Below are 15539 nucleotides of genomic sequence, written 5' to 3' on the forward strand. Positions count from 1 at the left end.
AAGAAAGCACAAGCAGCCATGAAAAGGAAGGAAAGTGCAGCCATGAAAAAGAAGCAGAAGGCAGCCAGCCAGCAAGATAAAAATAAAGAAGCAGACAACAGTAAAAGGAAGCGATCATGCCACTCCGAGCCCCAGGGCAGCCCACCAAAAACAAAGAAAAGTGATCCCAAACGTGCGCCAATTTTGGGCCGGAGGATGAGTTTGTGGGACTTGGAGTCCTAGCCCACCCTGAAGCTGAGACATAATCTTGATGTCATGCACATTGAGAAAAATATTTGTGACAATCTTATTGGAACAATTCTCAAAATGGATTCAAAAAATAAGGATAACCTTAATGCTAGGTTGGACATCGCGAAGAATAAGTTGAAGGTTCTAAAACATCTACAATTGAAGAAGGAGGACTCAGATGACTACTATGAGTGGCCATAGGCTCCATATGCCCTTTCTCGAGAACTTGTGTGTGCATTCTGCAAATTCCTACAGGAGTTGAAGTTTCCAGATGGATATGCTTCGAACTTTGCAAAATATGTAAGTCATGATGGGACCAAGGTACAAGGCCTAAAAATACATGATTGTCACATTCTTTTGCAAACCATCTTAGCTGCTGGATTCAGAGGACAAGTAAGCAAGGATATATATGAGGCAATTGTTCAGTTAGGCAGGTTTTTAGGGTACTGTGCAGCTATAAACAAGACTGTGATGAAAGATCTAGAGGTACAGATCCCTGAGATCTTGTGCAGGCTAGAGTGCATTTCCCCAGCTTTCTTTGATGTGATGGTGCACCTAAGAGTGCATTTACCTGAAGAGGCATGCCAAAGAGGTCATGTGCATTATGGGTGGATGTACCCAGTTGAAAGGCGGTTGTACACTTTGAAGCGCTACCTGAGGAACAGGGCACAACCAGAAGGTTATGTTGCTGGGGGATATGTTGTAGATGAATGTCTCACATTTTGCTCGAGATACATGGATGATGTCCACACAGTGTATAACAAGGAACCAATAAATTCAACTCTTGAAGATCTTGATGCCTATGATGTTGAAGTTTTTGGGCACGGAGTTAAATTTATTTCGGCAGGCGATTATGATGTTAAAGATCCTATAGAAGTTAAAAAAATGGTGTGGTATGTTTTGCACAACAGTTATGAAATGGTTGAATATAGATGGTTTGTTTTCACATATTAGCTAGCTTGCCTACTTTTATACATCCATACTTAACTATGTCTGGATAACTGACTTCTAAAAAAATAGTCGACACAGAAATGAATTAACCCAGCAAAGGGTTCGAGACATTGACAGATCAATGAGAACATGATTTGCGGACTGTTCCAGAAAGAGGTTAGTTTTCGCTCTTCGTTCATGTGTTGCTAGATCTATTTTGATATCTGTTGTCACTGCAGATTTGTCATATATTTGTTTTCTTGTGGTCTTGCAGCTTAAGGAGGAGATGAAAAGAGGAATTAATGTAAATCTGGATCTCTTCGTGTTGGGCTATGATTGCTTGTTACGCGTACAACACGCGTCCGTTGGGAACCCTAAGAGGAAGGTGTGATGCGTACAGCGGCAAGTTTCCCTCAGTAAGAAACCAAGGTTTATCGAACCAGTAGGAGCCAAGAAGCACGTTGAAGGTTGATGGCGGTGGAGTGTAGTGCGGCGCAACACCAGGGATTCCGGCGCCAACGTGAAACCTGCACAACACAACCAAAGTACTTTGCCCCAACGTGACAGTGAGGTTGTCAATCTCACCGGCTTGCTGTAACAAAGGATTAGACGTATAGTGTGGATGATGATGTTTGCAGAGAACAGTAGAACGAGTATTGCAGTAGATTGTATTCGATGTAAAAGAATGGACTGGGGTCCACAGTTCACTAGTGGTGTCTCTCCCATAAGATAAATAGCATGTTGGGTGAACAGCAATTGACAAATAAAGATGACATGACAGGCAGCGTGGTCAGTGGCCAGTACTTGGTGCATCACTTGCGAGGCTTGATGTCGAGAGCTTTGAGATTAGGATCGATCAAGCGACTATCGATCTATAAATCGACTGCATTGGGTTCGACTTAATCAAGCGGAAGCTAAGCGTTTTGTTCAAACGGAACAAACCAGGAAACTTTGACGGCGCGTGGGGGGAACAGTTGGCCGGCCAGTAGGTGAGGGCGTCGGCGACCGGAGCAGCGAGCCGGCGGCGCGGGCAGCTATGAGGCGAATTTTTTTTTAATAATATGTTTTTTTCTAATAATTTTACTACTAATACGCGATTTCAAAATTTGTCAAATCTATGACTCAGTCGGCTGACTAGCTGCCGATCGGCAGACTGGTGGCCGATCAGCCACATATCTGAACAACCCGTACAGTACGACGGCTGGTCGGCCGCCTGTGCACCGATCGGCCACCAGCCGGCCGATCGGCCACCAGTTGCTAGCCGGCCTCATTCACACACACAACTAGTGGCTTGTAGTGCTAGTGTAAGCAGACTAAGAGTTGTTTTGGTGAACTTAATTGAATTGACCCCACCCCACCTGACTCAGTTTTGTACTGGCGACGCAAACCCCGCGCCTCCTTCTTCACACCAAACCTGCTCGCCTCCTTCTCCTTGGTCTCCTCGACCCATTTCCCCTCTCCAATTCTCACCGGAGCTCGCCAATTGCTCGCTGGAGTCCGCGGCGGTGCTGAAGACGAAGCCATCGATTGACACCTCCCCGAGGGACGCCACCGGTACCAGTGCACTCCCCGTCCTCGACAACCCCCTCCTGCCTCGTCGCCGACCATCGCCGGAGTCCCTGCTCGCCGCTGACCCCCTACCTCCGCCGTGCCAGCACCTCCCTCTCGTCGACGACGATGACAACGCACGGTCGTCGATCGTCCATCTAATCCTACGGCTCACAGCGAAAGGTACCGTTTCGGTAAGATTCAGTCGCTGACATGTGGAGACCCCTGTCAGTTGGCCCATGGCGCACCGAAGTGTTACTGGGCCAGCCCAGTCCGTCTCCCCTCGTTTCGGCCCAAGTTGCTTTCCCGCCTAGGCCCAAAATTCAAATCCTGTTAAATATTTTTGGTATGAATTCACATACTGGTCCTGTGCTAAAATTCAAATAGTTTCAAATCTACCCAACCAAATTTGATAAATTTTATATTGTTGGAAAGCTTATGAAATGCTTGATCCAACCACACTGGTCTCACTTTGAAATCTTTTGTAGAATTAATGTGACAAAAATAACAAGTCAGAGTCTTTTACAACTTCAAACAATTTTTAAAAATCAACCAAAAATGCTTTTGATTTGATTTCAACTGGTCCCACATCGAGAGGCTCGGCGTCCTCGTCTCGAAGGTGGACCGACCGGTGCAGCCGCTGCCGCCCCTGTACGCTACCGGAATCATGCCACCGGGCCTCACGGAGGAAGAGGCCCTACGACGGGCGCTCGAGGACTCGGCCCCGCAACCAGTGCAACCGCCGCCTCCACCTCCGCTGTACAACCCGTGGGCGGCTCCACCTCCACCACCGGCGTGGTGTGGTCCACCTCCACAACCGGAGTGGGCTGCTCAACTTCCAGCACCGGCGTGGGCTGCTTAACCTCCACCATCGACGTGGGCTCCTTCCACCTCCACCACCGCCGTCGGCACCGGCGTATGTTCCGCCGGTTCTCAACTAGCCGTGGCCGGTACCGGAGTTCGTCGTGATCGACGACGACGACGAGTAGGCGCGGACATTATTAGGTTTAATATTTTATTTTCCTTTCTTTACTATGTAATATGTTTTTATGTTCAAAAAATTCAAAATCGAAAAAATGTGTCGTGCCGCTGGAGCAACCCGACGCAAAGGGATGCGCGGTCGATTTCGATCATTCCGGCTGACGCAAACAGATGCGCGTGAACATTTTGATCGTTCGAAATGCATCGTCCCGTTTGAGATGCCCTAAGAGAGACACAGTTGTTGTTGTCGGCCCGCTTAGTTCCCTGATTTTCTTGCTTTGAAGATAGTGGCGAGCATGCATGTATGCTATCAAGACATCAGGTGCATGCTAATTAACGTGAGGAGTGGTCGGCAGGACTCCTATCAGCAGCCCGGTCGGTCGTTAGCTGACCAACTGGTCAGCTATCGACCAACTACTTCTTCCATCTGACATGCACGGACTAGTACTGACCGATCGGTCAGCTAATGACCGACCGGGTCACACTTTTCAAAAAAATTGAAATCGCGCGCTATTTTTAAAATTAAATAAATAATTCATATTATTTAAAAAAAATCGCCCAGCTATGAGTATGAGCGATTGTTTGGGATTTGTTTCTAAGCGTTGCCCCGTTCCTCATAGCAGTCTAGCAGATGACGTTTCGTACGCATGGACTTGTTTTTTTAGGCATTAGCCTAAGGAACATGGACCTGGTTTTCTGAGCATTGGCCTTGGCCCATGAGAACGTACGCGGGAACAATGTGGCCGAACAAGTGCAAACATTTAGCGAGCTGCGGTATCGGTACGCGGGAACAATGTGGCCGAACAACATGCATATTTTTTGGGCTAAGTGGATGGTGCTGGCCGCCTGGCCCGTTGGGAACCTTTGCTAAACACTATTCTTGGATCCTGGTGGTTGTGAAACTTTGGCCACACATTTCTCAAAACATTGGCGATTCTCTGATCCTGCTGGTGAGATTTTGGCCACACCTTCCAGAACACTTTGGATTATTCAATGATGCTGGTGCCAGAAACTTGATAGTTAACTTAGCTTTATTGGATTTATGATATCTGGTTTGATCTTGTCTGAATATTGATGTGTATATGATGTGGAAAAGAATTTAGATATCCTTCAATTCCATTTCAAGCCTTGCAATGGTAAGTCAGCTCAAACACTTGACGAAACCTAAATGTCGTACCAAAGGAATGCCACGTTATAAATGTCGCCGATAGAAGCAACGCGGGTGCCACAAGGCAAGCATTCAGTGGCCAGACGTTACGACGACAAGTAGTACGTAACGCCATAATCATCACCCACAGAAACCGCGCGGCCGTCCTTCATTGGCCAACATCCCGCGATGGAAAATAAAACATCACACAGGAATTGTCGCAGCAGAGCTAGCCGTCATGATGGCAAAAAGGTCGCCGGTGGAACACCCGCGATGAAGGACACACGTCACATGTTCATTGGTTTCCAATGCTGGCGGATAAATAAAAAAACGTCGCAATAGAACGTCGTGAACGGCGGCCACGTGTTGCATGATCAGTGGGTTAGCACCGTGACGACCACAACATCGTCATACTAGGAACATCATGTTTAGAATGACGTCATAACCGCGAATCTGACATCAGCAGTAGCCACTTACGGTTTGTCAAGTGCCAACTTCCACGTGGCACATGGCGTGGCTTTTTTTTGTGACGAAAAAATGTCACGCACGACCGGCCTGGGCCGGGCTAGTCCAATTCGGCGCGATGATCTCGCAAAACGTCATGCTTCGTGATGTTTTTGGTCTGGCAAAAACGTTGTAATGTGGTCTGCGACGTTCGATCTGAGACATTTTTTTTTCGCCGTACAAAACGTCGCTAGTAGCCACCAGTGACGTCTTTCACGTGACCAGAGACGTTTTGAAAATGTTGTGTATGAACAAGTTTTTTGTAGTGAAACTAGCCCACGAAAAAACAGGTAAGAGCCAAAAAAATTATGTGAGCATTAATTTAAAATAGAGATGTAAATATATTGCCAATATCTACAAATTTTTAATCAAGCTCTATCCAGAATCATCAATGTTAATCACCATGCCATAACAATCGAATACATATATAATTTGTTTGCAAAACTGATGCTACCGTGTTTGTGTAAAACTAGCAAGATAGGCTAATATTAGTTGGGAGAGATATGCATATATATGCAGCTCCGATATCTAAATATTTTATTATGGTTATGTATATAATCACGAATATTACACACCTAGCCATAATAATGAAATGCATAGTTTCTTTGTAAAATAAAAGTTGTGGTGTGTATAGCAAGATATGCTCATATTAATTGGGAGAGGTAAGTGTATAAATGCATTGCCAATATTTAAAGAATTTATTATATCTCTATCTATAATCAGAAACATTAAACTATACCATAATGATGAGATACATAATTTCAATGCAAAATAAAAGCTGTGGTTCTTATACAAAACTCGCATGATATATTAATACTAATTGGGAGAGATAGATATACAAACTTACGAGAATAATCAATTGTATCTAAAATTACATGATGTGTCTATATAAACACGCATAACGATACACCAAGCAAAAGTCATCTATTTTCCCCATGGCGCTCGGCAAAACCAACCGAAAGTTCAACATGGATATCATTGCTTTCATGCTCCTGGCCGTCGTGTGTTCAACGTTGCCTTCCTACCAAGCAGGTAGGCAGCAATGTTTTCTATTTCACCTGCAATTTCCAAATGTTTAAAGTACTATTTTTTTTCTTCTTTGGACTATATTACTAAATTGTTTTTTCTGTGATGTATTGATTGTAGTTCCTACACTGTGGTGCAAACATTTAGCGAGCTGCGGTATCGGGGGGTGTAGTTATGACTGCAATCAAAGAGGCTATGAACCCCCTTTCCTTCCGTATTGTAGATCGAGGCGTGAGTGCTGTTGTCTCAAACTTAATCCACCACCACCACCTCACCAAATTCCAAGCCCACCACCATCCTCAGCTCATATGATGAAATAATGAGAGAGATTTTCAGCGTATGGAATTCATTCATTCAGATGAATGATTTCCTGAGCATGTAAATTTTCAGTATACTCATGTCAATAAATGAATAAAATTATATTTTCTGATAAACATAGTATTGAAGTCATCAATTTCATTGGATTGATATTGGAAATATAGACGGAGGATGACTGGTTACATATGATGTTTTTTTACACCCATACACGTAGAATGGGGCATATACATATCCATTTTGTGTTTGGTGGGTCGAAAATATTCATGTGGAGGCTTAAGAATGCTCACACGAGTTCATGTCCACATGCTCATACGGTACGTTAGTTTGTTACTTTGTTTGAAGCGTGCATGTCTCTGTCTGATGGCGAGCCGACAAAAAATCAGCAACGACCAAGGAGACCAAAGTAAATGTCTAAAAAAAACATCGATAAGCACCACATCGGTTCGTGCTGCTCCCGTGTGAGTACCTGCGTACGGAAGTATTCAAAACTACTTACATAGATCGGGTACAAGTTGGATCAATACGCGCGTATGGTACATGCAGACCAGATACTCAATACGTATATATGTGAGAGCTACAGCTCCAACTGGTTAGAGAAAATAAAAAGACTGATGACTAATCACGGTTTTATTTTCCAGCCCACCTAAACCTTCGTACAATCTGTCGCCGATCCCATCCGATCAAAGTCAGCTTCGAAGACAGAGTAGCCGTCCTCTCCTCTCCTCCGAGTAAAAAGTCAAAGTCTAAGTCCGTTGGTCGCGGCAAACCGCCGATCCGATCTGATCATCCCGCTTCCTTGACCTCCCGGCGGAGCCCCGACTCCCTTTCCGGCAGCATGCCATAATTAAAAAAAGTTCATCTAAGACAGGGAAGAAGACGTAACAACATGGATCGATTGACGGATGGATGGATTCATTAAATAAAGCCAAAAGATAGGAATAGAGGATCCATGATCCAAACCAAGTCGGCAAGAGATTGATCAAAGGCGGCTTTGACAGAGCAACCGTCCTCTCCTCTCCTCACCGAGTAAAGAGTCGATACGATGGAGCAGGGTGCCCTCTCCTCTCCTCAACGAGTAAAGAGTCAAAGTATAATTCTAAATCTAAGTCTAAGTCTTTGAACATTTAGGAGCAGGGTGCAAACATTTATGTGATGTATTGATTGTAGTTCCTACACTGTGGTGTTTGAGTCACAAGTATCCACTTGACCAAATACTCCCACTTGGAGTCACAACTATCCACTTGGTCAAAGTATCTACTAGCAACGGAGAACATGGAAGATCACAAATAACATATGAGATAAATATAATATATCTCAACCATAGTATTCAATATTCATCGGATCCCAACAAACACAATATATAGCATTACATAAAGATGATCTTGATCATGTTAGGTGATACGTCTCCGACGTATCGATAATTTCTTATGTTCCATGCCACATTATTGATGATATCTACATGTTATATGCACATTTTATGTCATATTCGTGCATTTTCTGGAACTAACCTATTAACAAGATGCCGAAGTGCCAGTTGCTGTTTTCTGCTGTTTTTGGTTTCAGAAATCCTAGTGACGAAATATTCTCGGAATTGGACGAAATCAACGCCCAGGTTCCTATTTTGCCCGGAAGCATCCAGAACACACGAGAACCGCCAGAGAGGGGGCACAGGCCCACCAAACCCTAGGCCGGCGCGGCCAGGGGGGCCCGCGCCCCCCTATAGTGTGGTCGCCCCTTCGACCTCCTGACGCCGCCTCTTCGCCTATATAAAGCCCCTGGACCTAAAACCTCGACACGAAAAAGCCACGGTACGAGAAACCTTCCAGAGCCGCCGCCATCGCGAAGCCAAGATCTGGGGGACAGGAGTCTCTGTTCCGGCACGCCGCCGGGACGGGGAAGTGCCCCCGGAAGGCTCCTCCATCGACACCGCTGCCATCTCCACCGCCATCTTCATCACCGTTGCTGCTCCCATGAGGAGGGAGTAGTTCTCCATCGAGGCTCGGGGCTGTACCGGTAGCTATGTGGTTCATCTCTCTCCTATGTACTTCAATACAATAATCTCATGAGCTGCCTTACATGATTGAGATTCATATGATGATGCTTGTAATCTAGATGTAGTTATGCTAGTCAAGTGAATTTTACTTATGTGATCTCCGGAGACTCCTTGTCCCACGTGTGTAAAGGTGACAGTGTGTGCACCGTGTGGGTCTCTTAGGCTATATTTCACAGAATACTTATTCACTGTTATGAATGGCATAGTGAAGTGCTTATTTATATCTCTTTATGATTGCAATGTGTTTTGTATCACAATTTATCTATGTGCTACTCTAGTGATGTTATTAAAGTAGTTTTATTCCTCCTGCACGGTGTAATGGTGACAGTGTGTGCATCCGTGTTAGTACTTAGCGTAGGCTATGATTATGATCTCTTGTAGATTATGAAGTTAACTATTGCTATGATAGTATTGATGTGATCTATGCCTCCTTTCTTAGCATGAAGGTGACAGTGTGCATGCTACGTTAGTACTTGGTTTAGTTGTGTTGATCTATCTTACACTCTAAGGTTATTTAAATATGAACATTGAATTGTGGAGCTTGTTAACTCCGGCATTGAGGGTTCGTGTAATCCTACGCAATGTGTTCATCATCCAACAAGAGAGTGTAGAGTATGCATTTATTTATTCTGTTATGTGATCAATGTTGAGAGTGTCCACTAGTGAAAGTGTAATCCCTAGGCCTTGTTCCTAAATACTGCTATTGCTGCTTGTTTACTGTTTTACTGCGTTACTACTGCTGCGTTACTACTGCTTGTTTACTGTCCTGGGCAAAGCACTTTTCTGGTGCCGTTGCCACTGCTCATATATATTTATACCACCTGTATTTCACTATCTCTTCGCCGAACTAGTGCACCTATTAGGTGTGTTGGGGACACAAGAGACTTCTTACTTTGTGGTTGCAGGGTTGCATGAGAGGGATATCTTTGACCTCTTCCTCCCTGAGTTCGATAAACCTTGGGTGATCCACTTAAGGGAAACTTGCTGCTGTTCTACAAACCTCTGCTCTTGGAGGCCCAACACTGTCTACAGGAAAAGGAGGGGGCGTAGACATCAAGCTATTTTCTGGCGCCGTTGCCGGGGAGGAAAGGTAAAAGGTACTCACACTCCGGATCTCGGCTACTAAGCTATTTTCCGGCGCATTGTAAGTACTCGAAGCTATTTCCTTTAGATCCTGCAATTGCATCTTTTTGTTTCTTGTTTACACTAGTTTGGCATAATGGACAACAGTGAGCTTCTTATTCTATTTCCTGATTTAAGACATGGATGGTTTGATGCGAAAATTAAAAAACCTATGGAACATATTAGTATGAACGCTTTGAACACCATTGTTGCTAATGATATGGAAAATTCTAAGCTTGGGGAAGCTGGCTTTGATGAGCATGATATTTTTAGTCCCCCAAGCATTGAGGAGAAAATTTACTTTGATGATACTTTGCCTCCTATTTATGATGATTATACTATGCCTCTTACACTTGATGAGAATAATAATGATAGCTACTTTGTTGAATTTGCTCCCACTACAACTAATAAAATTGATTATGCTTATGTGGAGAGTAATAATTTTATGCATGAGACTCATGATAAGAATGCTTTATGTGATAGTTATATTGTTGAGTTTGCTCATGACACTACTGAAAGTTATTATGAGAGAGGAAAATATGGTGGTAGAAATTTTCATGTTACTAAAATGCCTCTCTATGTGCTTAAATTTTTGAAGCTACACTTGTTTTATCTTCCTATGCTTGTCGCTTTACTCTTCATGAACTTGTTTATTTACAAGATTCCTATGCATAGGAAGCATGTTAGACTTAAATGTGTTTTGAATTTACCTCTTGATGCTCTCTTTTGCTTCAAATACTATTTCTTGCGAGTGCATCATTAAAACTGTTGAGCCCATCTTAATGGCTATAAAGAAAGAACTTCTTGGGAGATAACCCATGTGTTATTTTGCTACAGTACTTTGTTTTATATTTTTGTCTTGGAAGTTGTTTACTACTGTAGCAACCTCTCCTTATCTTAGTTTTGTGCTTTGTTGTGCCAAGTAAAGTCGTTGATAGTAAGGTTCATACTAGATTTGGATTACTGCGCAGAAACAGATTTCTTTGCTGTCACGAATCTGGGCAAAATTCTCTGTAGGTAACTCAGAAAATTATGCCAATTTACGTGAGTGATCCTGAGATACGCAACTTTCATTCAATTTGAGCATTTTCATTTGAGCAAGTCTGGTGCCTCAATAAAATTCGTCTTTACGGACTGTTCTGTTTTGACAGATTCTGCCTTTTATTTCGCATTGCCAGTTTTGTTATGTTCGATGGATATTTCGATTCCATTGAGTTTCAGTAGCTTTGTGCAATGTCCAGAAGTGTTAAGAATGATTGTGTCACCTCTGAACATGTGAGTTTTTGATTATGTACTAACCCCTCTAAGGCCTTGTTTGGTAGTGGAGTATTTGTGGGGATTAGTGGGGATAATCCGCTAGAGTATTGGGTGAAACCCCTACCTTCACCCAATCCCCACAAATACTCTCCCCTGACAATCCCCAATCCCCTCCTTTCAAGGTAACGCATTTGGTAGACAGGGTTTAGTGGGGACACCAACAACAAGCAACAGTGAAGACAATTCAGCATAAATTACAAAAGATCCAATTTTTATGGCAACGGATGAATTCAACTCTGTGAAGTCAACATTCACATGGTTTTGCCAGAGAAGGGGAACGCCTGTAACCATACGCAAAGATGTTAGACGAGTTGGTGCATGATCATGTTCAGGTGATGGATGACTGAAAGCATATAAATATTCACATGGATCACTGAAAGCATGACTACCGGAGCAACACAGCAACAACACAAGTGGAGACACCAAACGTATTTTGCCAGAGAAGAAAATGCATCAGTCGATGAATTACTACAAACATACTTTATTCAGGAAAGAAAACTATGCTACTACACACTTGTACTTGTATAAACTGGAAGCACAACTTAGAATGCAAATTTTAATAAACTGAAACCCACAAAACTGCCAAGTTCCAGCTTGGCTACCTCAAGCTTACTAGCTACGAGCAAGCACCTACACATACTATCCCTGGGATGCAAATTGATCAATTCATCTATCTCTTGAAGATGAGCACCCAAATCCTCCCCTGACTTCATAACATGTACAACACAGCTACACGTTCGAATGTATTCACAACAACAACTCTGAATTATTATGTCCTACATACACAGAGAGAGAACAAGCCAAGTGAAGCACGTGCAATCAAGCATAATAACCTCTATCCAAATAATCAAATCTTAGTTGAGAACAAGCCACAAAGTGAGAACAGGAAAAATATGTGCTGAGATCAGGAGTTGCCCATTCACAAGAGTTAATCTGGTTCCAAGAGTCTGATACACCTAGTGGTGGACGAAAGGCTGGACGCGCTCAGATCGGGAGAGACACAGCTAGTACACAGCCATGGAAGAGAGAGGGAAAGAGAAAGGGGTTACCAGAGAGCATGTAAACCGGAGTACAGGACCGGCGGAAGGTGGCGTCGCCGGTCAAAATCCAAAAACGACGGCGGCGGCGATGTGGATCGGCTCGGCGGATTCCACGTTTGTCTTCGTCGGTCAGATGTGTTCCGCCCCTTCTGAAGCTCTCGCCCCACCTTCAGCTCCCACACCTCCGCTCGCCACCGCTACGCTCGCCGCCGCTCTGGCTGGTTGCCTTGCGCCTGTAGCTAGCCTTGGCCGGGGACGGGGATAAAACACGGGGTCTGGGTCGTGGGTTGCGCTCAATGCAAAAATAGGTCGGGGATGGGGATAGACGGGGATGAGCGGGGATAAAATCGGCCCAAAACTCTAGCGCCAAACGGGCTTTCGGGGAAAATCGGGGATTTAAAGTTGGGCCGGGATAATACTCGCTAATCCCTGGGAATACTCCGGTACCAAACGAGGCCTAATGAAGTTTATGAGAAGTTTGGTGTGAAGGAAGTTTTCAAGGGTCAAGAGAGGAGGATGATATACTATGATCAAGAAGAGTGAAAAGTCTAAGCTTGGGGATGCCCCGGTGGTTCATCCCTGCATATTTCAAGAAGACTCAAGCATCTAAGCTTGGGGATGCCCAAGGCATCCCCTTCTTCATCGACAAATTATCAGGTTCCTTCTCTTGAAACTATATTTTTATTCGGTCACATCTTATGTGCTTTGTTTGGAGCATCTGTATGTTTCTTGTTTTTGCTTTTGTTTGAATAAATGCTTGTGTGGGAGAGAGACACGCTCCGCTGGTTCATATGAACACATGTGTTCTTAGCTTTTAGTATTCATGGCGAAGTTTCTTCTTCGTTAAATTGTTATATGGTTGGAATTGGAAAATGATACATGTAGTAATTTCCTATAATGTCTTGGATAATGTGATACTTGGCAATTGTTGTGCTCATGTTTAAGCTCTTGCATCATATACTTTGCACCCATTAATGAAGAAATACATAGAGCATGCTAAAATTTGGTTTGCATATTTGGTCTCTCTAAAGTCTAGATAATTTCTAGTATTGAGTTTGAACAACAAGGAAGACGGTGTAGAGTCTTATAATGTTTACAATATGTCTTTTATGTGAGTTTTGCTGCACCGCTTCATCCTTGTGTTTGTTTCAAATGACCTTGCTAGCCTAAACCTTGTATCGAGAGGGAATACTTCTCATGCATCCAAAATCCTTGAGCCAACCACTATGCCATTTGTGTCCACCATACCTACCTACTACATGGTATTTCTCCGCCATTCCAAAGTAAATTGCTTGAGTGCTACCTTTAAAATTTCCATTCTTTACCTTTGCAATATATAGCTCATGGGACAAATAGCTTAAAAACTATTGTGGTATTGAATATGTACTTATGCACTTTATCTCTTATTAAGTTGCTCGTTGTGCGATAACCATGTTCACTGGGGACGCCATCAACTACTCTTTGTTGAATTTCATGTGAGTTGCTATGCATGTTCGTCTTGTCTGAAGTAAGAGCGATCTACCACCTTATGGTTAGAGCATGCATATTGTTAGAGAAGAACATTGGGCCGCTAACTAAAGCCATGATCCATGGTGGAAGTTTCAGTTTTGGACATATATCCTCAATCTCAAATGAGAAAAATTAATTGTTGTTACATGCTTATGCATAAAAGAGGAGTCCATTATCTGTTGTCTATGTTGTCCCGGTATGGATGTCTAAGTTGAGAATAATCAATAGCGAGAAATCCAATGCGAGCTTTCTCCTTAGACCTTTGTACAGGCGGCATAGAGGTACCCCTTTGTGACACTTGGTTAAAACATGTGCATTGCGATGACCCCGGTAGTCCAAGCTAATTAGGACAAGGTGCGGGCACTATTAGTATACTATGCATGAGGCTTGCAACTTGTAAGATATAATTTACATAACTCATATGCTTTATTACTACCGTTGACAAAATTGTTTCTTGTTTTCAAAATCAAAGCTCTAGCACAAATATAGCAATCGATGCTTTCTTCTTTGAAGGACCATTCTTTTACTTTTATTGTTGAGTCAGTTCACCTATCTCTCTCCACCTCAAGAAGCAAACACTTGTGTGAACTGTGCATTGATTCCTACATACTTGCATATTGCACTTATTATATTGCTTTGCATTGACAACTATCCATGAGATATACATGTTACAAGTTGAAAGCAATCGCTGAAACTTCATCTTCCTTTGTGTTGCTTCAATACCTTTACTAAGAATTTATTGCTTTATGAGTTAACTCTTATGCAAGACTTATTGATGCTTGTCTTGAAGTACTATTCATGAAAAGTCTTTGCTATATGATTCACTTGTTTACTCATGTCATATACATTGTTTTGATCGCTGCATTCACTACATATGCTTTACAAATAGTATGATCAAGGTTATGATGGCATGTCACTCCAGAAATTATCTTTGTTATCGTTTTACCTGCTCGGGACGAGCAGAAACTAAGCTTGGGGATGCTGATACATCTCCGACGTATCGATAATTTCTTATGTTCCATGCCACATTATTGATGATATCTACATGTTATATGCACATTTTATGTCATATTCGTGCATTTTATGGAACTAACCTATTAACAAGATGCCGAAGTGCCAGTTGCTGTTTTCTGCTGTTTTTGGTTTCAGAAATCCTAGTGACGAAATATTCTCGGAATTGGACGAAATCAACGCCCAGGTTCCTATTTTCCCCTGAAGCATCCAGAACACACGAGAACCGCCAGAGAGGGGACACAGGCCCACCAAACCCTAGGCCGGCGCGGCCAGGGGGGCCCGCGCCCCCCTATAGTGTGGTCGCCCCTTCGACCTCCTGACGCCGCCTCTTCGCCTATATAAAGCCCCTGGACCTAAAACCTCGACACGAAAAAGCCACGGTACGAGAAACCTTCCAGTGCCGCCGCCATCGCGAAGCCAAGATCTGGGGGATAGGAGTCTCTGTTCCGGCACGCCGCCGGGACGGGGAAGTGCCCCCGGAAGGCTCCTCCATCGACACCGCTGCCATCTCCACCGCCATCTTCATCACCGCTGCTGCTCCCATGAGGAGGGAGTAGTTCTCCATCGAGGCTCGGGGCTGTACCGGTAGCTATGTGGTTCATCTCTCTCCTATGTACTTCAATACAATAATCTCATGAGCTGCCTTACATGATTGAGATTCATATGATGATGCTTGTAATCTAGATGTCGTTATGCTAGTCAAGTGAATTTTACTTATGTGATCTCCGGAGACTCCTTGTCCCACGTGTGTAAAGGTGACAGTGTGTGCACCGTGTGGGTCTCTTAGGCTATATTTCACAGA

At 43.6% G+C, this 15539-nt stretch overlaps 1 long non-coding RNA gene across 1 annotated transcript; it reads right to left on the reverse strand.

Annotated features, from left to right (window-relative positions):
• Positions 1-11344: 11344 nt before the first annotated feature.
• LOC127304503 (uncharacterized) lies at positions 11345-12667 on the reverse strand. Its single transcript, XR_007853414.1, has 2 exons — positions 12224-12667; positions 11345-11455 (listed from the first exon to the last, which is right to left on the reverse strand). It is a non-coding gene; the product is annotated as an uncharacterized lncRNA (long non-coding RNA).
• Between the last annotated feature and the right edge of the window lie 2872 nt (positions 12668-15539).

This window comes from Lolium perenne, chromosome 5, assembly GCF_019359855.2.
Source record: "Lolium perenne isolate Kyuss_39 chromosome 5, Kyuss_2.0, whole genome shotgun sequence".
In the NCBI taxonomy this organism is placed as follows: domain Eukaryota; kingdom Viridiplantae; phylum Streptophyta; class Magnoliopsida; order Poales; family Poaceae; genus Lolium; species Lolium perenne.